Below are 25,781 nucleotides of genomic sequence, written 5' to 3'. Positions count from 1 at the left end.
GCAGAGATTTTTTTCTGATCATTCGCTAAAAGCAGCTCTTTCATTTGGGCTTGGTAACATGTAATCACTTCCTCACTATACAGCCTGCTTCTCTGACCAGCGCAGAGCTCTGCCTCCCTGGGACACCCTCAGAGAAGGGCAGAAGACAATTCATTTCCAGCCAATAAACCTCTTTGCCTGCTGCCTCTGGAACAGGAAGCAATGAAAGGCAGAGCACTCCCAATCTGCTCTTTTCTCTTCACCAGGAACCCTCACCCAGAGCTGGCCAGTCTTGGACATCCTTTGCCAGGCGCCTGGCCTCCCCACACAGCCGACGACACTGAGACAGCCCGCGCCTGGCTCGCCCCTAAGCCCATCATGTGCGGCAGGCGCTCATGCCAGCAGCAGCCGCTGCACTGCCTCCCCTCTGTAAATCAGATTAAACCCACCGAGCTGCTGGGGCCATGCAGGTTGTGTCATTGTAATTAAATCAGATTTACTCTACCCCCCCCTTTCCCAAAAGAAATTCTAATGGCTGTGAAAAGCTAGGCTGGGGGAAGGGTTGTTAGCATTAGACAGGCCTGATGAAAGGAGAGAAACCAGGAAATGTAATGCTTAATTCTCCATTTCTAGTAATCCTCCATAGGAACTAAAAACACCCAGCTGGGTCTAGGACTTGTGGCACCATCCACTCACCAACTACACAGGCAGCAATGCTACTGCCAAGCTGGAGTTTCATATGCTACATCTGATGCCAGCAGAGCCCTAATCATCAATGGTTTTAGTGTGGGATACAGGATAACTTAGGAGAGAAGAAGGGTTGCAAAACAAAAGAGAGATCCTAGTTCACATGCACAGTCCACTTAGCTCTGCTGTTCAGACAGCAGCATTCCCGTCCCTGCATGGCTCAAGGCTTCGAGCCTGACAACACACAGTGCTTTTCAAGTCTTCGTGGCCAATTCACACCCAGCTCAAATTGCTTAATACCAAAGGCAATTACAGGTTTGGTTTTGTTGTTTTCTGATGGCGGGTTAGATGGATCATGTTCCAGAAACCACCAGCACAACTTTTCCAAAGCAAACGTTGGTAGAGCAGGAGAGCTGGAAGAGCAGATGCGGCTCGTGAGGACACACGCTCTCCTGGCAAAGAAGTTATTTCCCAAGTGCAGCTCAAAGTACCTCTCTGAATGCAGGGACCTTGTTTCATTGCTTTCTGTGGAAACTGAAGTGCTGAAGCAGGCGTTGCACTAGCATCCTTGGGCAACCATAGGTGGTTTTCTTTTTCTTTCTTGAGCCGAGAGGCAAAGCCGGGAGTCCTCAGGGACTTCATAGAGCCAAGGCCCCCCCGCTGCCCATTTTATCTACAGCAGAGCTTTGGACTTGCTGCTGCTACAACCACCTAGAAGCAGATCTAGCTGGGCCAGCAGCTCCAACAAGAGAGGAGAGGCATGAGCACTGCCCTGCCAGCCCTGTGGCAACAGGAGCAGCAGGACCAGCCCCGTGCCTTCCTGCAACCTCACCAATGGGATGGAAAAACCTAGTCCAGCTCCAAACTACAAGCCAGTTCTCCTCCTTTTCCATGCTTCTCATCAACACAACTGTGCTACCAGAGCACAGCAGCAGAGCAGCTTGAGCCTTGCAGGCTGTCTCAGTCCCACACTTGCGGGTGCTATCAGCATTGCTGCCCTCTCCCACAGGCCACACATCTCTCCCCCATCCCAGGCTACTGGAGCTTGAGTCCAGAGCTCCTCTAGGTGCTTGGCAAAGCTCATTTTGGAGACTGGACTGCAGAGGGTAGGTAGTTGGGGCAGGGACTGAAAACAAAGTGTCCTTTCAATTGCTACATTTGCTGAGGGGGGATTATACTTGGTATTAGCTGTGCCACTGTAATTAACATTTAAATATCCATTTGGCTGTATGCTTAGGCTACGTAAAGGATATACCAAGCATGGGGAGATGTTTGGTTTTCTAATTGTTCTTTTAGCACGTGCAAGAACCTGAATACACAACATAAATCGGTCATCACCATTATAACCACATAAGCAACCTTCCCCTCACCGCAGACACTCAGCAGGGAAACATTCCCCTGCGTGTTTCCAAACCAGCAGCACACACCCACATCCCCAGGAGTGGGAAGCCAGCCTTCAAATTACAGTAATTAACATTATCTATATTAATAAATGAGTCTGGTTTTCCCAAGAGGGAAACCTGCAGGGGCTTGTTGGCAGAGCTGCAGGCCCCAGCCCTTTTCACAGCAGGCGGGTGAATCACTGGCACCTTTGGGACAAGGCTGTGGGGACTCCAGGAGGTCCTAGGAGCACATCCTGCCCCAGTACGGGGAGAGCCAACAGAATGGGACAGGACCACTGGCATCCTCACCCACACTGAAGCGTCCAGGAAGCACCAGCTCCTACAAAGCCTCATAAGCAAGCCACATAGATGAAGCTTGATTTCAAATGGGCAAATATTTGCAGGGACTTTGTAAGGCCCCATGCTAGCATCTCAATCCCCCCGCCCCAGTGCTCAGCTCTCCCATCTGAACTAGAGTCAATCCTAACCCCCTGGAGCTGTGCACACTGCATGAGCAAGCTGTTTGCTTTAAGGGCTGGCTCACAGGCAGGGACTAGAGAGCACCAGGAGGAGAGGGAGGCTGGTAATATTGTAATAAACTAAAACACCAACCAGGAGGCCACACATCCCTCCAGTTCTCCCTCCTCCTGGGGCCAGGACCAGCTCCTCTTCCCACTCCAGCTGTTTCTTCCCCACCTGGGAATTTTTTTTTTTTTCGAAAGGCACAGGATGGATGCAGGTTTAAAAGGGAGCTATTTACTCCAAACTCTGCCCTTCTTCATGCTTTTCCAAACACTTCACAGCCTGATTTCACTTCACATGCAGCTTTCCAATTGAAAAAATACATGAGGCAAGCAAGACTAGACACAGGGATAGGAAACAGTGGTTTACTTCATCATCCAGGGCAAGTCATGCAAGCCACCTTTTCCCATTTCTGGTTGCATATGAACAGTGGAATAATTTTACCTTCCCTTGAGCATGAGAGAGCAGTCACGCCAGCCTGACCAGCAGCCTCGACTCAGCCCCGCAAGCAACAACGCTGCAGCTCTCGCCACTAAAGCAGAGGCAGCGATGGACAAAACACAGCAAGGTTTGCACAAACTCTGCAGACCTCTACTCTGCACTGGGGAGTTAGGGTAGGAGCTTAAGGGAGCATCTGGATTTCATCCCTAAGGAATCTTCTTGCAGCCAGTAACTCACCAGCATGCCCGCAAACATCCCAGCTGGGATTCCCTCATCCACATAGCCCGGAAGCACCCTCCAGGAATACGAAAAGCCACACTCATCATGCGCTTCCCCATGCACTTTTCCCAGTTCACAGCTGGGGAGCTGCATCATGCAAGGCAGCACTGTGGGAGCCGAGCGCAGAGGGGCCCACGGCACCAGGTGCTGTGCAGAGCCAGAGGCATCCCCGCACCGGGGGCTCGCGCCCTTCGCCGTCCACCTCAGCCGCACCAGGCCTGGCTCAGATTTGTCCCCAGCCACCTCAGACCAGACATGCCACGAGTCCGCTCGCACCCGTCCCCTCCGCTTTGCAGCCTCACCTCCTCAGCCAAGTTTCCATCTCTTACTGCTCCCCATAGCGCAGACGATATCACATTTTATATGGAAAACACTAAAATGGGATCACACCTTTTAAAAAGATATTTCCACTTTGCTGCCTACAACCAGGCTTTGCCTTCCCCTCCCCCCACTCCTCCTGCTCACTACCAGACTTCACTATCAAGCCTCTAAGCCTGGTTAATTGAAAAAATGTGATTTAGGCTAATTGACAGCAGATGAGTTATACTGCTAAAAAGCACAGGAACATTTGATCAATGTGATTTATGGCAGCAGAGAACCAGCCTTCCCAACTCTTTGCATCCCACTTGCAGCCCCACTGCCAAAACAGTTCAGCTGGCAAAAAAAAGTAATTAGTGTTTAATTTCTTAACAATTTTTTTTAACCTTTCTTTTAATTGCTCTTCATAAAACTGTCCTAGAATTTTACAGCCTCCAAAGCTACATCCTGGTCCAGTCCTCTTTGCTGGTTTTAATTAGGGTGAGGTACGGCTGGCACATTAATTTAAAGAGGAGCAGAGAGAAAGTCAGACCACGCTCCAGAAATGTTTTGCCATTGTAAATACCCAGCTAATATTGATGGGCATGGAGCAAGCTGGGAAGAGCAGGGACATGCAGGGAGCACCCATGGGAAAGCAATTACAAACCAGCTCTAACTCATAGCTAATACATCCTGTCCGAAATAGGAAGATTTGACATCTGTTTGCAGAAAATCGTTCTAAATGCAGGGAACAGAGCTGACATTTCCAGCAGGAGAATTTCCCCTCCTTAAACCGAAATATGAAGGCTTAGAGGGGAAAAAAACTAGCTTAGCTCTGAGCGTTTGCTCCCAAGCCGCTTTTCAGCTAATCAGCATTCCTGAGGGATTGGGTCTGGAGCCACCGCAACACTTTTGTTGCTGCTCCTTCTGCAGAGGTGATTTCTGGAGACGCAGGGCAGCGCGCGCCGAGTCCTGGTGTGAACTGCGCAAAAACGCATTCCTGAAACACACCCGCCCAAACCAAAGGAAACTCATGGCTATAAGCCAGGCTGCGAACTGCAGCCGCCACAGTTGACCAAGGCATCGGAGGAGGAAGGGAACGGAGTCCGGGCTGCACCTGCCCCGTCCCCTCGGCACCCAGACCGCAGCCTCAGCTCCCGCCAGCCCAGTAGAGCCGCGCTCACCGAGACGGGTGAGCACCCGGCGCCGCCAGGGCAGCCCGGGATGGAGCACGGCCAACCCCGTGCCGTGCACATGGTAGTTAGGGCTCTGAAACCCCATAGTTATTACAATTAAAAACATTACTGGGGAGCATCTCCCTAGGAAGGCACATGAGGATTAAAGTAAATGAGAGGCATCCGCATGGCAGCCCCGCAGCCTGCCGACGCTCTGTGATTATTTTCAAAGGTGATGGGGGAGAGCATTTTGCAAGTGCCATCAAATCGCCCCGCGAGGTGAGTGGGAATAGAGCACCCGTCTCCTTCCCAGCCATTTACCCTTGGGGAAGGCTTGCAGGGGCCAGCTCCAGCCAGGGCAGGGACCATTTATCAGCCTGGTTCCCAGCCCACATCTCCTCCCAGTTTGATAAAGATACTGTTGCAGGTTTCAAGAAAGTCATGGGCAAGGTAGAGGAGAGCAAGCAGACTGAGGGGCAGCCCAAACACCAGCTCAGCCTTGGTAGGGCACCAGACAAAGCCAGCAAAACTGGGCCTCACCACTGTTCCTCAACCAGTTCCTGGGGTTTCTGCAAGCCCTGTGTGTCACCACACAGAAGGTGAGATAGAGGAGGGAAGCACATGGGGATGGAGTGAGAAGGGGCAGAACTGAAGACACAGCTGAGAAAGACCTGGTGTAATGGGAAAAAAGACATGTTTTCCTCCATTTTCTAAGCTTGGCCCTACTTAGGCAATCTTGGGATTCCTGGAAGGGATTTTTCCAGGGGAAAACAAAGGATTAGTCCTTTAATGAACAGACACCAGCCTTGGATTTGCTCAGCTGTGTTGTCTGAAGTACAAAAAACAGTAATTAGCTATTTCATCCCCAGGTCCAGCCCTCTTTGCATGCTAAATCCCTTGGCAACATCACACCAATGTGATAGCTGAAGCACGAAACCCCCCCCGGAGCCCCACCACCACACAGACCTCAGCCGGGTCTACTTGGTATCTCCAGCCTGGAAGTCTGGGTGCAACACATGGCAACCCAGAGAAGCAACTGGACCTCAGCTGCCCCATTCAGCACCCTCCTTCAGCACAAGGGAGGCAGCTCAGGCACCTGCAGCAAGCCCTTGCTTCTCCTGCAAAGCCCCATCACTAGGCTCAGACCCCTAGAGGGAGCAGGAAACAGATGCAAAAATAAGGGACACCTGAGGGGAGGCTTTGAGAATTGCTGGGAAAACTGGGAGGTTGTCAAGGGGTCAAAAACAGCACCTAGGTGCTCAGCCTTGCTCAGAGCTGTGGTTTGCTACAACTAAAAATTAAGCAAACCTGCAAAACTTTGTGCAGCCTGCAAATGCATCTTGCAGACACCAGAATTGCCATTCCACAGAAAGTCCCTGCAACTACACACATTGCAAACTGGTGTAGCAATCACAGATACTCTTACCACCCACTACCACTTGTAGAGCTCTCCACAGTCATGCTATGCAAATGCCTGGTGTACCTGGTGCTAAACAAGCACAGATCATACAAAGTCTCTATCCCAAAGAGCTTTTCTATTTCCATATGGTTCTCAGAGTCCCTCTGGAAAGGCAGAAGTGGAACTTAAAAAAAAAAAAAAAAAGCCTTTTTCACCTTTCTCACAGGCCGTGAACTTCCCTCCCTCCCATTTTGTTTCAGAAGACTCTCATTTTAAGCTAAAAATAAAACTTTCAGAGCATTTACACAGCAGTTGCAGTGGGCCATAACTCCCCTTCCCACCTCAGATGACTAAGCCAGGGATTTTCTGCTGAGAAGAGGAAAAGGCCAGTACAGGCCAAGGCCCACAAGCTTATATTCAAATTCTACCTTTCTGGTACCTTCAGGTGAAGCTTAGATCCAGCCTACGCTACATGACTGTTTTTTTACCATTACAGTTTCTCCCAGCTGCAGCAAGGAAGAAGAGCCAGCCAACTTAACCATGAAAACTGGCATTTTAGGGGAGAAAAATAACAGGTTAAAACAACTCACCAGCCTGAAGAGCCCAAAGAGCAGCCTCCTCTCCAAAATGAGCCCTGTAGGGGCTGCAGCAGCTGCTCCCTGCTCAATTTGAAGGACAAATCCCCACCCTCTCCCAGGTGCTAAAAAGGTGCACCTGAGTGGGGCAGTGGTGGGTGGGATGGGGAAGCTGCAGGTGCCACTGGACCCGCCTGGGATTGCAGCAAGGTGCAGTGCTGACGGAAAGGCTTTCGGGTCTCCTTGGGCTTCCTAACCACATGCAAGCTGGAGGGGTGATTGGAGATGAGGAAAGGCTCTGATCAGAGGGTGGGGACTGCAAAACGTGCAAAGTGTCCCTAGTTGTGTTTAGCAAGGCTTCTAAACAAATAAAAATAAAAAACTGGGGAGAGACTGGAGCTGGGGCTGCTGGAGAAGTGGCTGCAACCCTCCAGAGTGCTTCCACGGCTCGCCCTCGCGTACTGCCCCTTGGCCCGGGGGGGGACAGGGCTGCCCGGGTCGGGGTCTGTGCAGCGCCGTGCACCGTCGAGCCCCTTCCGCCGTCCAACGCAACGCTGCCGCGGGCAGCATCCCCTCACCTGCCCTCTCCACGCTTAAAAAGGGAACCAGGTGAGTCGAGGCGGTGATCTTGCCTGACCGTCCCCGTGCAACCCCAGCACCGTCGCCTGAGGTTTAAACATTTTAACCCCCTCGCAGTGAGCAGCGCAAAACACTCTAGGTCCCAGACCAGCGATCCCCTTCCCCAGCAAACGCCTGTTCCTGGGACGCGAAAGGCAGAGCCCCAGGGCTGCCGGAGAGCAGCTCCCCGCGGCACCTCCCCGGCTGCATCTGCTGCTGGTGTCTGGCTGGGGCACGGGGCAGAAAGCCGGGGGAGGCCGCAGGGGTGCTCCTGCACATCACCGCGTGCAAAGAAGCTTGGAGAGCCGCAGATGAAACGCATGAGCAAAGCTCTTCGTTTGATATGCCCAAACACACTGGGATGATTTTGTAGGAAATGAAAACTGTTATTTCCAGCTACTGTTGTGCAGAAGCTTTCTGGTGCTTTGTGAGTGTTTAGGTATTTCAGAGAGAGGTGGGTAAGAAAATCTCCAAAAATTTAGAAACTGGAAAAAAACTGCGTCTCCAGAAAAGCGCAGCCACCCAAACCCCAGCCATCACAGAGGTTACCGACAGCCCCAAGCACCGTCCGGGGAGCGCTGGCGCGTCCGTCAGCGCGGCCCGCCGGTACCCCGGGCTGGAGGCACCCCTGCACACCTGCAGTCGCCGCGCCTGACGCCGCTAAGCTGTCAAAACAAACACGGCAACAAACTGCGCACGGCCTCCAAATCGGCGCCCCAGCGGGCTCAGGGACCCGACCGGGGTCTGCAAATTCCCCCAGAGCTGGCCGGCAGCTCAAGCAGATGGGTTTTACGAGGCCCCGAGGAAAAATAACATCAAGAAGAGCATCTATAACTGCCTGTAAATACACACCAGATGATGCGGGGACAGACGACATGGGGCAGAGACGGGGGCGGGAATGGAAAACCGCAGGCGGGGGAGAGGGCTGCGCGTCGGGGCCGGCTCCCCCTCCTACCTGCAGGCTGGGCTGGGGGAGCCTCTGTCCCGGGCAACGCTCGAGATGATGAGCAAAAACGAAGCAAGCCGTAGAAAGCGGATAGATGGGAAGGGAAAGGGGAAAGAAGCAAAGATTTGGCACTCGAGTAATGCAGAAGTGGCTCTTTAAAGCCGGATTTTTCTAGCTGCAGGGCTAAGCCAAGCTGAATCAGCAGCTCTTCTCGGTGCTTTTCCTCTGAGTTGCAACCCTGCTCAAAGCGAAATAAAAGTGCTGATTTCCCCGCTGCCAACCCCTTCTCTTGGTGGACTGATTTATAAAAAGCTACCTGCTGGGGCCGTGGAAATGTGAGAGGCGCCGGACCCCTCGCAAAGCCTGGATGGCTGGGGGGGAGCTCCGAAGGGCTTTTGTTTCCCAGGGGAAAAATTAAAGGGAAAGTAAAGAGGCAACACGCTTCGCAGCCCTGTTTACCTGCCGTGGGCAGAGCCCGGTTTCCCCTGCTCCGGCGCCCCATCGCTCGGCCGGGCCGGGTACCCGGCCCCGCGCCGGGCAGGGCTGCCGCTGCCGAAGCGGCTGCAAAGCGCCGAGGTCGCTCGCAGAGCAGGGTGCCAGAGGACGAAAAGGGGATGAATGGTTTTCCTGCTTCCAAAACGCCCCCGTTAGCCTGCGAGGGCTAACGAAGCCCGCTTTCCTGTAGGGTTAGCCCTCCCCGGGGAAGCTCCGGCGTCTGCTAACAAGCCCGGCGCTCGCTGAGCTCGTCGCCCGGAGCTGCTCGGCGCTGAGGGGTGGCCACGGTGCCCCCTCCCCTCGCCTGGGGCCCTCTGCCTGTTGCCCAGCCTCAAAGCAGCATAAGCCTTCCAGACCATGCCCGAGCGTCACATCTGGCTGAACTTCACCAGTGGATTTAAAAGTTTGGGAGAAGGAAGACAGAGCACGATCCCACAATCTTCTTGTTTATCCAGGCTAAACATACAGCCAAGAGATGGTACAGGGGATGTAAGGCTTATTCAAGAAAGCTAGAAAGTGAGAAGAAAAAGCAAAATGAAGTCAGAGCCAAGGTGCTTCTGCAAAGAATTGATATTGGGGCCTTGCTGTGTGCTTCACCAAAATTTTCTGTTGCAATAGGTGATTGCTTTCGTCATGGGGCAAAAAGAGCCATAGCAGACAGGGCAGGATTGTGAGTTACCCCTTACAGTGAAATTAAGGTCAGAGAGCCTCTGCCTGCTCCACATTGGACCTACAAACTCAACAGCAGCTGAAAATCAGCCCTGGACCCCGGCGGGTCGAGACTCGCTGGCGGGGCTGTGCGGGGAAAGGAAGGTGGTGCAGGTCAGGGCCAGCGAGGCTTGAGCAGAGCAAAACCCGTCCAGCGCTGCGCCCGGCCCTCGCCCCGTCCACCGGCTCCCACCGCCTCGCGCTCCAGGCACATTTTTTTACTTGCAAAAGGGAAAAAAATAAAGAAAGACCTTTCAGCTCGCATCAGAGCGCACCGCTATCACAGGGAGGAAGAGGACAGCGCACGCCATCGGCCGGCCGCCACGCGGCGCAGCCCTGCAACCTGCCCCGCGCTGGTGCCTCCGCGGCCGCAGGGTGCCAAGCGGAGCCCTGCGGCCGGGACCGCCGGGGTGCCCGGGGCAGAGCCGGCGCGCACGTCCCCGCGAGGTGCGCAGCCCCGCGCAGCGTCGGGGCTCAGCAAAAGGGAGACAGACGCCTTTGGAAAGAAACTCCTTGAGCACGACCGGGTGAGCGCAGAGCACACCCTTATCGGAGCCCATCGGCGCCAGACGCTGCAGCGCACACAAAAGGCAAAAGGCAGCCCTTGGGCCGAGTCAGCTTAGTCTTAATATTTGCGTTTGTTAAAGCAAACTAATAAATCCCCGTGGGTTTATCTGTGCTTCCAGTTTGTATTTATTAGCAAGAATGACAGGCAGGTTTTCCTCCTAGTTACACAGGTAAATAGCAATACAGCTCCCACACCCTTCCCCTTTTTAACCGCCTGCCTTTCTATTGACTCTCCATCTCTAAACAAGCTGGGATTACATGACTGACCGGCACAAAAAGCAAACAGCCTTTGAAGTAAATATTAGTTATGAACTCTGAACGTCTGCACCAAAAAGGGCTGTGTGGCACTGGGACGCGCTCCCTGCTCCAGCACCGGGGCGATGCCTGCACCCCGCGGCCGAGCCCCGCTCGCCCGGCGGATCCCCGCGGGGGCTGCAGACGCCGGGCAGCGGGACGCACGGCACCAGCGCCGAGCGGCAGGTCCACGCACGCCTGGATTAACAGAGGAGCAGCTCCCAGGCAGGGAAGAGCTTTGAAAAAGGATCCCAAAAGCAGATTTCCCCCTGCAATTACGCTAATGATTTACATCCTCTTCCACTTAGCGTGCTCACAGGCAGCTCTGGGGATGCTCACCGTAACCATCGGGTGAACCCAGCGCAGCGAGGACTGGCCTCCCTCGCTGACGCTGCAGCTCAGCTCTGCCTGTAACCACCTTAGAGACAAAGCAAAACACGCATTCAACTACCAGAACCATTTTCCACCCAAAAGCATGGCTGGCAATCCTCACCCCTCTTCTAAAAGTCAGAGTGACTGTCACAGGCAGGCAGGCAGGGAAATGCAGTCATACCCAGTAGCTGTTATAGTCCTCAGCCAAGGAGGGTATTAACACCAGCCACAGCATCTCCGGCCTGTGCTGGGGGTCACAGCTCCGAGCTACCCAAAACCTCGACCTTCCCAGCAGAAATTTGAAGCAGGGCGGCATGTTCAAAGCACAGGAGCTGTGAAGGACAAGCTGGGTTTCACGCACAGCAGCGTAGGAAAAGAGAAGCTCCAAGGTGAGGGAAGGGAGGACCGGTACAATCTGCCTGCCGGTGGTTGCAAAGACTGAGGCTTAAAATAAGAGAACAGTGAACCCACACAGGCTGCGAAGTCCAAAGCCCTGAGTGGGCAGAGGCCACGTTGCTCTCGTGGGGAGCAGCAAGGGCACGGAGGCACTCCTGAGCCCTCTGCCCCGTTAGCCCCGTTCGTTCCCATTACATCTCAACTGCCCTAAACCGACGTCGCGGTGATTCGCACGCGTAGCTGAAAGCAGAGTTTGGCCCATGATGGGGTCAGACCCAGGAAATACCCTACACGGCAGCATCACATCCCCGGCACGACTGCTTACACACTTACTGCACAGAGCAACCACAGGCACTACGACTATCGTTTCAGGTGTCTTTCCATAGACATTTAGTCTGCATTTTTGCAGGAGAGGTGCGTTATGAATCCCCGGCAAGCTGAAACAGGGCGTCTCACCACTATCACGACAATCCCGGTTTGACGCCTGACGGGAACCCTATAATCTGCCCGAGGACTGCTCCTGCTTGCTGCTGCCCGGGGCAGGAACCCAGCTCCCCACTGCTCTCATGGACCCAGGAGGAGAAAGTATCAATGGACCAGCCAGGGGAGTTTGGGTGCTCGGTAGTGCTCACTCCAGCCCATCCTGGTTTACTGCCACATCCCGCAGCTCTGAACCTCCTCCAGCACCCACAGGGTCCACTTCCAGCCGCCAAGTTGTTCTGCTTTCCTCCCTGAGAAAAAAGAGTGAGCAGAATCACCCTCTGCACCAGACCTACCTTGAACTCCGTGGCGAAGAGAAGATGATCGCCTCCATCCTGCCGTGCTGACAAGACAACTCGCTCCAAGGTGTCCATGAGCGCAGCCCAGGCCATGGCCGGCACATCAGGACTAGTCTAGGCGACAAGCTGCAAACCTGTGCCTCCTCGGTCACTTAGTTGACGCCAACAAGTTTGACATCAGCTTTCAGCTTTTGCTAGGAACACCAGAAAATCAACAGTGCCAAACCAAAAACCAAGCAAACTTTGATACATTCCGGGCTTTGTTATTGTCTCACAGTTTTGCCCAAAGGCTCAAAATAGTTCTTAAACTCTCTGAAGCACTTCTGAGCTGAATGATGGTTTCAAAGAAAAGGAGCCGAGACTCCCTGTTTCTGACCATGGTTTTGCAAGTTTGTCCCAGTCACCAGTGAGGGACTCGCTCTGCCCAGAAATAAAGTCAGAGCTATGCAGATATCATACGCGGTTACACTACTGAGTTTGACACCAACACCCTGAGTGAGAGTCACCATGGTTGAACCAGACACCTTTATATCCAATACCTGGTTATGATTCTACTGTGCTTTTTAGATGAAAGGACACCTTTTTTTTTACAATGAAGGTCTATATCTAATAAAAGTAAGCGAAGAGAGAGATCTTCTTTAAATAAATTGCCTTTTTATGTTGTATTTCCACACGACAACTTCCAGTGCTTCACATCAGCTCTCCAAGGTGGGAGAGAACACACAGTTCGGGGACTTGAAACCGCATGATCTAAGGGGAATTAGTTTGCACTGCAGTCGCTTTTGGAGCAGGAGGCATGCTAGAGGCAGCTCTCCTGGTCGCACAGGCAGGCGGTGATGTTTAAGGGTTGCAGAAAGGGGGAAAGGACAGGGAAGAATTTTGCTGTAAAGCTAAGACATTAAACTCTTGGCCTTGCTTCATGAGGGCAGCGCAGTTTGCCAAAGCACTGGTTTCCTGTACAATCAAACTCATCCACTCCGCAGCCCTCCGATAGGGCCATGATGTAAGTGTGGCTGAGCCAAGGCAAACGGAAAAGAACACTGAGCACTCAGAAAGGCAACGGATTTTATTAAGAAGTTTAATTGTTTCTGAGGGTGACATTTTTCCCCATCTTGACATTCCCCTCGCTGCGGTTAGGCCTAATGCATTCCTTCACCCACTCCTCTAACCCCACCTCGGCTATTTTTCAAGTGCGGGTGCACCTCGGGGAGCGCGCGTTCAGCCTCCCACGGCACAAGGAGCCATCCGCACTGCGCTCGGCTTACGCAGACTCGAAGGACGCGAGGCCACGCAATGCACGACCCAAGACAAGACTCTCCCAAACAGTTTAAAGCCCCAGGGCAATCCAATCGCCAGCCAGTCGCTGACAGCTTAACTTCTGTTGTTCTGCTCCCGACACTGCATGGCTCCGAAGGCTTTTGCCTCTCCAGGTCCCACTGCAAGGAATCTGCATGTTGTGAATGCCATATTCTCCAGGCTGGGTCAAACCATCCTCATGAAAAGCCCAAGATCCAGAAAGAGGTCAGGAGGAAGAGCAGAGGGGTAAAAAACAAAATAAAACAAAAAAACCCCTAAAAAACTCCACAGCTGCTTCCCTGGAACTGGGGAAACACTTGGTCCTTTACAGGGAAGAAAATCAAGCTACTGTTTGACCTGAAAGCACTTAGCCATTCAGCCCCCCATATCCGGCTTGAAAGTCACCCAGCCAAGAAGAGCATTTCCAAAGCCCAGCAGAGAGCATCTAATTAAGTCCTCTCGGCCCTGCGTGGGAGTCTGCTGAGTGAGGTCAGCGCTGGGAGGAAACCCCCCTCACAGCGCAGGGAAAGTGAATCACAGCAAATGCACAGTGGGTGGCTGGCGCTGAAGCTGTTTTCCATGGCAAGAGCTGGTTGAAGGAGCTTACCACAGCTCCTGAAAGCTGCCTAGCTTTCTGGGGAGTGCAGGGTAAGTTGCTTCCCTCTGGCTTTCCTCTCTCTGCGTTGGGTCTTGCAGCTCCCATCCTTGCAAGGGTGCTCTTAGGTGTTTCGGCATGGTCTGTACTGCAGCATCGTGGCTCTCCTCTCACAGGCCCAGACCCACGCACCCAGAACCTTCTCCATGGACCCTGCGAAAGAAAAAACACGGCATTAATGCAAGGTCCAGGTTGGCTGTAACGAAGTAAATGACGATTCCTCTTTGCTACCAAATTAAAAGTTTGAAGCAATGCATAAAAGAGGAGACACACTAGCAGACCCGTTGACTCCCTTAAGAACACGATCCTGCAAAGTTACTTGCAGCGCTGGGGCCTTGGAGCTCACTCTAAATTCAGCGTAGTCGAGGGCCTCCAGATCACGCTCCACACTTTGGAGGATGGAGCCCTTCCCCAGCCATAGTCCCTAGGGCCAGCGTGGACTGGGTGAGGCTGCAAAGTCCATGTCTAAGCAAGCTGCCAAGGAGCAGTCTGTCTGTCAGCAATGACGTTCAGTGTCATGCTGAGCCAGCCAACAGGCAAGCGCTGCAATTCAGGCGACAGGAGCGGAGGATGTGCTGACATCCATGGGAAAAACAGATTTTCTCAGCCATGTCTCAAGAGGGCTGAGAAGTGACAGCGGCTCAAAGGCCAGGCTTCCAACGGGCTGGGCTCGCCAGCAGGTCCATGCCGATCAGAGTGGGGTGCACAATAGCAAGAGGGTGACCAAGAGACACAGCCAGGGCTGATGAAAGAGAATCAAACGGCCATTTCCATGTGCAAACAAAACGACAGCATCTGGGAACCCACAGGAAGGGAAATCATCTCATTTTGCTTGTGAATATGTGGTTCATGTTATCCCAGGAAGTCCAAGGGATGTACAAGTCACTGATCAAACACAACAGCGCTGTGCAGAGGGTGAACGCCATGCTAGCACAGGAGGGCATACTCCACATCAGAGGCACGGAGAACTATCGCTGCTCTAATTACAGGGAAAACCACCTGGGAATTAACTGCGTTGTAAGAAAACTGAGGATAAAGAAAGTGCTTCCCAACATATCCTCATTCCCATTCCTGATCATGAGCCTCACTCCCACCTTCAGTTGCCATTAGGCTCACAAGCCTCTAGCTTGGGAACCACGGCTTAAACACCATCCCTGATATGAGCTCAATGCTCTTGGATGCAGTTTGCTGGCCTCAGTTCCAGGATCGTCGTGTTAGGAATAAACACAACCCCGTTCTGGGAAACAACCAGAGAATGACCAGCAACAGCAGCGTGACTCAGCCCAGGGTTTCCTCCAGCTGCTGGTGACCGTGTGCAGGGAATGACACACGGGCAAGGAAATGCTGGTGGCCTGGCAAATAACTTGTTTGAAGGAGATAGATGCCAATTTAGGGATGACCAAGGCTGAGGCGAGAAACGAGGTAGTGCAAAGGACCATGGCTGTATACGAATCCTGCTGGACACGCATCCAGAGCGAGGAAGTCAGCTGTGCCTTGCGGGTCACATTCCTTCCACATGCAGCTAAAAGGGAGAGCGATGGCCACCCCAGGGGGATGGAGGAGTTTTCCTGCAAGGATCCAGCATGCAAATGATCTAGCCAGATCATCCACCCCAAAAAGTTGTTCTGCAGACTGAGAACATTCTCAGCCTTTTTTTTTTTTGGTCCTTTTTTTTCCCACTTTGCAGCACATTCCTACCATGTGCATGCAGCGAGGGTAAGGACTCCAATGGAGGAACTTTTCCACGAGCAGCTTCTTTGAAAGGGCCAGGGAGTTTCAGGCGGCCCTGCCAGGCCCCCATGCACTTGCTTCTATCCTGGGTGTCCTGGAGGACCAGGAGAAAGGGGCTCCTCTCCCAAAGCCTCCACAGACATTTGGAGAGATAGCAGCAAGTAGAACATGGCCTGGCAGCAAATGCTGTCGCTAGAGTGGAAGTGGAGCTCATTTAGCCCTCTCCATCCAGGAGGGCTCCCCACATAGACACGTGTCTCTGATGTGCTGAAGGACTCCAAAAGCCACTGTTACCTGGGGCATAACCAGCTCCCATTTGGCTCAGACAAAATCTTGGCCTGTTTGGGGATATTCATCATTTGCTCGGCTCTTAGATTCTCACACCGTTCACTCCATAAGACTCAGCAGGTTTTCAAGCAAACCCTGCGCAAATCCCTGCCTTGCTCCAACATTAGTTGGGGGCACAGAGAGAAGGGTAGAGGTTTACACCCGGGACTTGTTTATCCTGCAACACTTATCATCTGTTTGCTTTGGACTTTGCAAGTAATACGCAAGCAAGATTGGCATCTCCTGACCAAGATATCGACTCCTCAGAAATACGCTGTGTGGAGGTATAAAATAGCCCCCATGCCCCTTTCCCAGGAGAAAGGTCTGACAATCAGCTCTAGAGCTTTTTGGGAAAGAAACAGCACAGTGCCTCCGAATTTGCAAAATGCTGTGCGCAAGTGTCCCTGGCTCTTGTAAATGTGTTAAAAAATAAAACCCTTTAAGAGCTTCCAGATGTTCTGTTTATGTTGTGGTGTTACCCAGCTCGATCCTCCGGAGGCCAATACACAGCCTCAATGAAATTGCAGCAGCCAAGGGGGACAGCAGGGGGGAGCGGAGGAGGTCCGAACCCTTTTCCTCCTCTTTCCCCCAACTTTGCCTGTTAACTCCCACGCTGCTGGCAAACATGAGGAGAGTGGCTGGAAACCTTCCCTCCCTCTCCGGACATCTCCCTGCCTCCCGAGCTTCACTGGCGTTTGCAAGGCACGAACCTGCAGTCCTCCAAATGCCCTGGGCTTCCCTGGAGCGCTGCAAAGGGGGGCCAGGGAGCGGGCAGTGGGGAGGGAGCCATCACTTCGGTGCACCTTATCACTGGGTGCAACACCGCAGAGGCACCCAGCACCCACCAGCCCGCCACGCAGAGCGTGAGGGTCCCGAGGAGCCAACTCCACTGCTCACCATGCATGCCTCTAATCTCATACCACCTGAACAGCCCCCAAAGAGCTACCAAAAACGACCTGCTGCTAGCACGAAGATGTGACAGGGCAAAAATATTTGTGAATGAGCACTGGGTGTAGGCGCACCCACTGGGACGGACGCACACGTGTGTGTGCCTAACGCCCGGCTCAGGATTCTTTGCACAGGGCGTTGCAGGCACAGCGCGCTGCTTTTGAAGTTCCCTGGAGCAAGCTGCATGGTTGGTAGCAATCAAACCTCCATAAAAGAGCGCTATCGCAGTTATGCGCGCAGGCTCTGATGTGTTATCTCCCTCTTCGCGGCAAGGGCAGGGGGTGGAGGAGGAGGGCAGTCAATTGTGCGGCTCATTTGAAAAACGTGTTGGCGCTGGAGATCAAAGCCGCTTCCTGATGTGCTCCACCCTGGCCCCGCGTTCCTGCCAGCGTGGGTCATTTCTGCAGGCACAGAGGCAAACCAGAGCGCTGCAGGACCAAGCAAGCGATGCAGAAACCTCTATGCAGTCGTGTTTGCTGCAGCCACAAAGGTGGAAATACCGAGAGCGGGAGTTACATGCCCAGCCCAGGCAAGGCGACTGCTGCAGGGTGTCGTTCTGCCCTTGCCACCACCTGAACCATGGATGCTGGCATTTCTTGACCACGTGGATTAAGTATGCTATTCATTGCCACCCTTCTCCAGGTGAGGAAGGAAGCATGGGCAGGATCAACACCATGCCTGGTGCCCTAGTTTAACCACACACTGTGCGACAGAGCACTTACTTTGGTCTCAGACATGCCACCTGATAAAAAAAAACCACTCTTTCCTCCCTGGTGCAAGACAAGAGCTTGGGCGCCCTGACCAAACCCCAGCTCACAACAAACTCCCTCCTCCTCCACCAGCTGCAGATCCTCTAGGGCTAAACTTACATGAAGGGTAACATCCCAGGTGCAATTCTTTTCTCCAGGCCAGTTGCCTCCCACAAACCACATGCTCCCCAGTGAGGCGTCATCTGCTTACCCAAGACCTGGATCGCTCCGACACCAGGAGGGTGAACAGCGCGTCCAGTCAGGCCACACACGGAGCGAGTCACAAGGTCTCCAGTGCCTAACGTTCCTCCTGGAGACCAGCCCCCGGGTTGTTGTTTTTCTCCTCTCCACCAGCCCACCACACCTCCCTGGGAGAGCGAGAAGAAACGTCAGACGCTAGAGCAAGGGCACAGGCTGCTCCACATGCAGCAGCAGCCCAGGAGGAATACGGCGTCCAGAGCAAACAGAGGAGAAGGCATTAAGTTTGCAACAGTACTGACGATTGTATGTGTTTTGCGATGTGCTTGCTGGGGATCCAACTCCCCTGCCTCCTGCCCTGTCTCCTCAAACACGTGCTAGCGAGGAACAGACCAAAGCTGAGGAATAGGAACGGGACTTCTGGCTCCTGAGGACGAGAGCGTCGTGTCTGCAGACTGCTCGAGCACACAGTGTGTGGGCAGCAAAGCCAAACAGGAAGGGAACCCAGCAGACGGGGAAACGATTCTGGCAGCACCCGCGTTATGGCTCACTCAGCACTCGTCAGATAGAAATACCTCCCTGATACTCCCTCTCCCGGGTGTCCCTCCCTCAGACCCCTGGCCCTGCTCAGACATGCCCCAGTTCCACTTTTACAGTAGAAATTCTTGGTAGCTGAAAGGCTGGATTTAGAAAAATGCAGCTCGAGAGCTAGATCCTGTTTGCAGTCGCTGGTCCCAGGCACACCTGCGCCAGCACCTCTCTGCATCGGGCCCTGCGTGCACACGCAGGCAAAGCTCAACCCGGCCCCGCACCTTGGCAAAGAGACAGGAGACATCTGACGTGTCCAGCTCTGCGGAGGGGGAATGGAGGCCCAGACTCATCAAAGGATTTGCAATGGGATAGGATTGTCTTCCAGTCAGTCCTGCACAGCCTGGCTGGCCTTTGCCCTTCAAAACATCCAAAACATGGAGATGGAGGAGGACAGAGGTGGGGAGGAGAGACAGAGAGAGACGCAGGGCAGGTTTTGCGCCGTGCCTTTCGCATCCCAGCCAATGACTTGATACTGGCTCTGAAGCGATTTACAGTTTGGAGATGCAGGTTTATTCACATGCCCCAACGTGCTTAATGACCAAAGTGCTCTTCAGTGAACCCAGCAATGGATTGTAAAATAAAGTCAATGAGGCAAGTGGATTAAAGAAAAAAAAGCAAAAGATCTGAGAGAGATGAAATAGACCCATTGAGTCATAGCCTTTGCCTGCCAATACGCTATATCCTCCTGAGCTTGGGCCAGCCTAGCCCAAATGACAGCCCTATCTCCTCCGACAGACGCCTGCCGCCCAGCCCGGTGTCCCCACCAGACGCCAGCGAGCTCCCCAGCAGGTCACTGCGTGCTGCTGGCCTGCGGCTGCGAGACCGCTGCTCCCTCGAGCACGGTGCTGGCGGAGGGACGCGGTCCCCAGGTGCCTGCTTGTTCGCACATGTCCCCGTCGGACACGGGGCTCCTCGCGGCTGGGTCCTCCTGTCCTCCTCCTTGTTGTGGGACGCGCCGTTCCTCCAAGCCAGCGTGGCCAGCACCAGAAAATGCAGCAGCAGGCAAAAACCACCGCAACGGGCAATTCACGTCCACGTAGGGTGATTGACTTTCAGCAAAATATCCAGCTTGGCAGCGTTGCTCACTAAGCCACGCACGGGCTGGTGCTTGAGGGAGCCCAAGAGCCTGCCCGGAGACGGCTCTGCAGCGGCAACTTGGGCCAGCTGAGCTGGGCGCCTCCGGGGCCTCCCCCGTCCCTCCTCACGCTCCGGCAGGACGGGGACATGTTCTCCTGCACCCACTGGGAGAGGATGGCCGGGGTGGCCCTGCTCATAGAGCACCAGGAGACCTTCCTGGGCAGCAGGGGAATCCTTGCCCTGGTGTCTGCTCCGGCACCGACACGGCGAGGTCCCTCGCGTCCCGGAGCTGCGCGCACGGGGACATCCCGCATCCGGCGCCCGCTTCTGCGATCACCGCCTCCGGATCGCCGTCCCCAGCGCGGCCTCGGGGAGACGTCGGGTTCGCCCCGCGGGGACCCGCGGCCCTTCCGCCGGGCGGGCGCAGCGCCCCGCTCCCAGCGCGGCGCCGTGCCTCCCAGCGCGGCCGGCATCGCACAGCTCCATCTTGTGGAAACGGCACGCTCCGGCGGCCGGGCCGAGCCGAGCCGAGCCGGCAGGCCAGGAGAGCCGCGGGGACACGAAGCTCACGAGGAGCCTCCAAGGAAGGCGGCGAAGGTGACCCCCTTGCACGCCCGTGGGTGCAGCAGTAACCCAACAGCACCCTGCCGAGGGGCTCAGCGCTGACCCAGGTTGGCCAGTTCTCAGCACGCTCCCCGAGCCCCCAGCAAGCGAGCGGCCGTGCGGCCTCGCCGGGATGCTCAGGCCGAGGAGGAAGGACGTCTGGGACCCGACCAGCCCTTTGCAAAGCCCGCGTGATCCCTTCCCGCGCTGCGTCCGCTCCGTGAATGAACACACAAGATGTCAGCACCCGGAGCTGAACGCAGTGTGAAATAAAAGCTGGGAAAGGATCGTGCCCATATGAAATCAAAGCGATCCAGAGGAAGAAGCACCGGGGTGGGAGCGGAGCTGAGCGCATCCCCGCTCTGCCCTGCCGCGTGCTCTCCAGCAAACAGCGTCACCTCTCCGAACCCCCGCTTCCCCGGCCCGCCTCCTCCGACGGCTCTTCGGAGCCGGGTCTCGCTCAACGGGGCTTTCATCCTGCGCTACAAAGGGGCCCCCGAGCTCCCCGCGATCCTCACGCAGCGCTGCGGCGCGAACGAGCATCGTTCACCCGCCAGACTCTCCGCTGCAAGAGTCCATCCCTTTCAGGGAGTTTCAGTCCAAAAAGATTATCTTCGTTTACTAACCTAAGCATTGGCTACAAAAGCCTTGCCAAAACCCCGGGCCGCTTCCGAATAGATGTCGTTAAAACTCCTTAAGCCAGAGGAAGCCAAGCAAATGTTTCGTTCCCATGCCGCCCGCGCTGCAAAGGCGTTAATAAGTAACTGCGTCCCAGACAGGTGCTGTCAGCTTCGCCCTGGCGGCTCCGGCGCAGCCAGAGGTGAGTCACCCAGCTGCCACGCTGCGCGAGTCCCGGCCAGACGGTCCCTTTAACCCCACGCGCTTTCGCACCCTCGCCCGGCCCGGCCCCGCGGGCTGACGGGGCGGAAGCGCGCCCGGGGGGTGCCGGACCGCCGGGGCTCGCACCCTCCAGCCCGCCTCGCGCCCCGGCTCATTCACCGGGGGAAGCACAGGCTCGCCGCCGAGGACCCGCTCTAGCAGCCGGCGCCCAAAAGAGCTGCCACCGGCCAGTAATATTTAGCAGCCAGAATTCGCAGCAAGCGCCCGCGTCTCCTGCCAGCATCGCAGCAAACCCGAACGCGGGCACTCGCCCCAGAATAAGCGAGACTAAAATCAAGACCGCCCAAAAGAAACGTCTCCTGCGACTTTCTTCTTGCACACGTATTCCCACCTCTTCCGGCTGTGGGATGAGGAGACCTGGTGCCTTCATCCCTGGCTCCTTCTAGCAATTTTTACCCCTCCTTCCCAGCGAGAAAAGGCCACTCTTTCTTTAAAGCAATGTCAGTGTCACATTTAAACTGACAGGCAGGTGAAAGAATGAAGAAAGTCCTATTCTGCTTCATTTTTAAAACAAGGTGATAAGCGGAGAATGATGTCAGGACCTGGGAAACGCGCTCGCAGGAGAGGCTGCAGACACGTTTCCTGCAGGCTCAGGCACCTGGCGACAGCGCTGGCTCCTTTATTAAAAGTGTCCCTAGAGCGACAACGCTGTCAGCTGGTCCCCCGGAGCATTGGTGGGGTTGATGGGCCTAAGCAGCAAACCAGTGCTCCCTGAGCACCACCTCCTAGCAATCCTGCTCCTCCTGCCGGGACCCCACCGGTCCCCACCACAGACAGCCGGGAGGTGAGCAGCCCCCTGAACCAGCCCTGAATATGCTGGAGTCTCAGCTTATTTGGGGGGGGGGGGAACCCCAAAATCAGTAACTACAAACTGATGATGGCCACAGACATCACACAGGAGCTGTGGCCTCCCCAGGCCAGAGTCTGGCCACCAAAAAGCCTCCTAGCCAATCGGTTGCAGTGTCAGAAAGGTGCCTCTTCCCCCATCAGCTAAATCCTTCTTTATTAGGACCAGACTAATTCAGCCTTCAACCAAGAACACCCCAGGATCTTGCCTAATCCTGTAGCAAACTCTTCCCTTTTGAAGGCCAGCAGGTGTAATCCACCTCCCGAGATATCTCCCCATATCCTGAACGGATTTGCGTGCTTTGAAACAGGCCAGGCAAGACGGCGGCAGGGGCTTAGCAAGCCGGGGACGGGCTGATCCGCCGCGAGCCGCTTCCTCGCAACCCGGAGGCGCCCAAGGCGAGGGCCCCGGCGCTCGCGGTCCCTGCGGCAACCCGCAGAGCTCTCTGCGGCCCGAGGAAGCAGCTCCTCTCCCATCTCCGGGCTTGACCTCTCCAGCCCCGGGCTGCTGGCATCGCACAGAAAGGACCGCAAAGAGCCACGGATGCCGGGGGAAACACAAGCAGGCACGAAGCAGCTCATGCTCGCTGCCGGCACAAGGTACCTGCGTACTTTGGGGGGTCTAACTCCAAAAAGGAGGAGCAGGCACACCTGGACGCCGCTCTGCGGGGCTGCATCTGGCCCCTCGGGAGCCCCCGAGGGTTTCCCTGGGAGCTGCTCTCTCCAGCCGAGCTAGACGAGGACCCAGGAGCGGGACAGGCTCCCGGACACACTTGGACGGACACGACAGCGCCACAGACTGAGCCCAGACGCATTAGCCCAGGATTAGACCCCTGCTCCTGAGCTGTGGCTGCTGCGCCTCCCTCCCGCCGGGCAGGAAAGCGGGAGCCGCTTGCACCTTGCAAGCGGCGACGTTTCGGAGCTGAGCAATGCCGTCTGCTTCCCACCTCGCGGGAGAGCAGCAAAGCTTAACGACTCTCTGTAAGCAGCTTTACACATTTCACCATGCCGTTATGTCTGGAGCCAAGTCAATTCTACTGGAAAGCGATTTGCAAACAGGCTAATCAAATGCAAGTTTTGGATAATTAACAGATCCCCAGAGCGGGAGGCCCCCAGGGTCCATTAAGAGCCGTTGGTCTGAATGACAGAGCCCAGGGAACCTGTACCGAAAGCCTTGCTGGGACTCTGCGCTGAGCACGCACGACAGACCGGACTGAGCACCCAGGGCTATTTCAGGGCAGGTGTTACACGAACTTCCCGTCGACCCCGCAGCGCTGCCAACGTCCCTCCGGGCTGTTCTGCAGCACTTCCTGCATCCCAGCAGAGCCAGCAGGGATGGCGTCCCAGGGTAACAGGGGTTGAAGGGGTGGGTGGATGTCCTTATTCTCCCCCACCCTCTCTCCGGTCCCGTCCTGGTGCAGCGGTGCATTGGCTCACAGGGCAGGAAAAACACGGCACAACCTCCCTGCGTGGATCCTGGCGAGGTTACAGATTCAGCCTGGCAAAGGGCAGGGTCCCACCCTGCAGGTGCCAAAGGACGAGCTGTTCTCCCAGTTGCCTGGGGAAGTTAAAAGTCTTCACATGTGGAACAAGATGTTTTCTAGAATACAGGCAGCCTCTCCAGACACGGGTGCAAAAGCACCCTCAATTTTCCTCTCCTTTCCAGCCGTGCCGGCCCCTGAGTCCTGGCCTTGCCATAGGCAGGAGCCCTCCCGGCCACCCACCGCCCTTCGAAACCTGCTCTACTGGAGAACAGTAGGGAGGAAAAACCATCAGGCTGCAAATTTATTTTGCAGCTTTGAGCTGATTTCTATCCCTGGGGATTACCAATCTAAGCGGTATTTTTTCCTGTTCTGACCCTAAGCTGATTAATTCTCTGTGGCCCCCTTCCCCTCCTTCCTTTTGCATGAAAAGACAAGGATATCAAATGCGGGCAAAACGTGCCAAGGCACTGACAGCAGGGGCAAAACCAGGGACCGGCAGCCCCCAAGCCCCGAAGCACGAGCACCAGCGCCGCGTGGAGGTGAGACGGGCAGGGTGCTTCGCCCCCCGCCGGCAGGCCAGATCCTGGCTCCCCTGCCGGAAACATCAGCTTTCTGGAGCCGGCCGGGTGGTCAAGCTCAAACCCCAACTTTACCATCTTTATCTTCAAGGCTTTTAGCCAAAAGGCACCACCATCCTTGAGGGAGGGGAGAAAAAGCCACCTGTACGCTGACTCGCACCCAGCCGGGACGAGCCCCGTCGTCACCAGCTTCCCTCTCCTCGTGCCATGGAAAAAACTAGCTCGCACCGGAGACGAAAAGATGTTCGCAGAGACTCATCCAGGAGCAACGAAACTTGCCCTGGCCCGATCCCACCACCAGCACAGGCCGTGCCGCTTCCCAGGCGCGAGAAACGCTCGGCGCAAGGAGCGCGTCTGCCCTCGGAGGTGACGAGAGCCCGGGCAGGCTCCGACCGGCCAAGCCTCGTCCCGCCACCCGGCCGGCCGGCAACGCGGCTCCAACGCAGAGATGTGCCGATTCCAGCGGCCGGGAACGGCCCCGTGCTGAGCGCGCTCCCGTTATCCCTCCCCAGAAATCCCGGGCTACGTTTAGCTTCAGCTCCCGGGGCCGAGCCGTCACACCCCGCCAGTCGGAAAGGATTAACTCCTTGCTATCTTAGGGCAGCTCTGCAGCCGCAGACGCGCTCTCGCATCCGTCCAAACCTGGACGCCTTCCCACGGGAGCCCCACGGACGCCTTATCTGCCCGCTCTTCCTATTACGGCAATATCCGCGCCCCGGGCAACCTCCGGGCCCCCTCCGCTCCTGCGAGAGCAAGGCTCCCTGCGCTGCCCAGGGGGGTCTGCGACGCAGCACGAGCCCCAGCGATTCGCCTACGGTCGCCGAGCAAGCCCATGGCAGGAGCCAGATATGCCCAGTCGCCTAACACGCACGCACGCACGCACGTGCGCAGCGCAACAGGAAAACCCAGACCATACCCATCCCTATAAAAAGGGGATACAGATATACAATCTGCCGCGGTAAATTAGCACAGCAAAACGCTGCTCAGTTCCCACAATGGACTGCAACGCCGGATCAAGAGGGAAAATTACCTCTCAGCTTCAGGCAGACGGGCCCCCGGGTCAGGATTAGCGTTTGCGGCTGAGACAGGGTGGAGAAGCCTCAGCGACTGTCCTCACCCTCCACTTGGCCTTGGGAGAGCAGCAAAGTTTGTCCCCTCTAGAGGCTTAACACAAAAACCAGAGAGCAACAACAAAAAATCCTGCAGGTGCATAAATCGAGGCAGGAGCCTGAACCGTGGACAAACCGGCCCCTTTCCCTTTCGAACGGTGCGGCATAAACCTGGGTATTTTTTCGGATTACTATGATTAAGTAACTTCCCTTTAAGAGGGGCAGAAAGGTCCCCACTTCATTCCTTTGTGCATCTTATATCTGCTATTCCCATGCCAGGGTGACATTCGGCGTTTCTCCGATGGCTTTTGCTCTTCCGGGCTTTGCAAGCGTTAACCAGCTCCTTCCCGCTTCAGGGAGGTCAGGACTGGGGAAAAAGGAGCAAAAAGGGGGAAGAGGGAGAGGGTGCAAGGCGCGCGGGACCGGCGGGCGCGCTCCCTGCCCCGGGGGGTCACGGCCCCTTCCCGGCCCCGCTTTTGCTTTTTTCTAATTAACTCTTCACCTCAGGACTAAAACTGAAAACAAAGCGATACAGAAATTAATCCCCCCGGCCGCCCAGCCCCGCTATGTTTCAAACGGGAGGGAAAAATTGGAAGAAGGAGGTCTTTGTATGTTTTAATTTGAACTGGTTGAAACCGCGCAATGCTCTGGGGGAAAAGCAAGTTTTTTTCAAAAATAATTCTAATAGACTTTTTAAGAAACTCAGCGTTTTTATTGCTCAGAAATCCCCTGTTAACACAAGCCTATTTCTGATCATTCCGCAAGTGAAATTTAACCA

General features: G+C 55.2%; 1 long non-coding RNA gene across 7 annotated transcripts in view; it reads right to left on the bottom strand.

Moving 5' to 3' along the window:
* The window catches only part of LOC104146788 (uncharacterized), a 225,244-nt gene that overhangs the window by 151,997 nt on the left and 47,466 nt on the right, over positions 1-25,781 (bottom strand). For all 7 annotated transcript variants that reach the window (XR_011135527.1, XR_011135525.1, XR_011135528.1 and 4 more), the window contains exon 2: positions 11,909-14,015. This is a non-coding gene — a long non-coding RNA (uncharacterized lncRNA). The remainder of the gene's footprint in view (positions 1-11,908; positions 14,016-25,781) is intronic.

This window comes from Struthio camelus, chromosome 19 (genome assembly GCF_040807025.1).
Source record: "Struthio camelus isolate bStrCam1 chromosome 19, bStrCam1.hap1, whole genome shotgun sequence".
NCBI classification, from domain to species: domain Eukaryota; kingdom Metazoa; phylum Chordata; class Aves; order Struthioniformes; family Struthionidae; genus Struthio; species Struthio camelus.
This window is presented reverse-complemented; position numbering and strand designations above follow the sequence as displayed.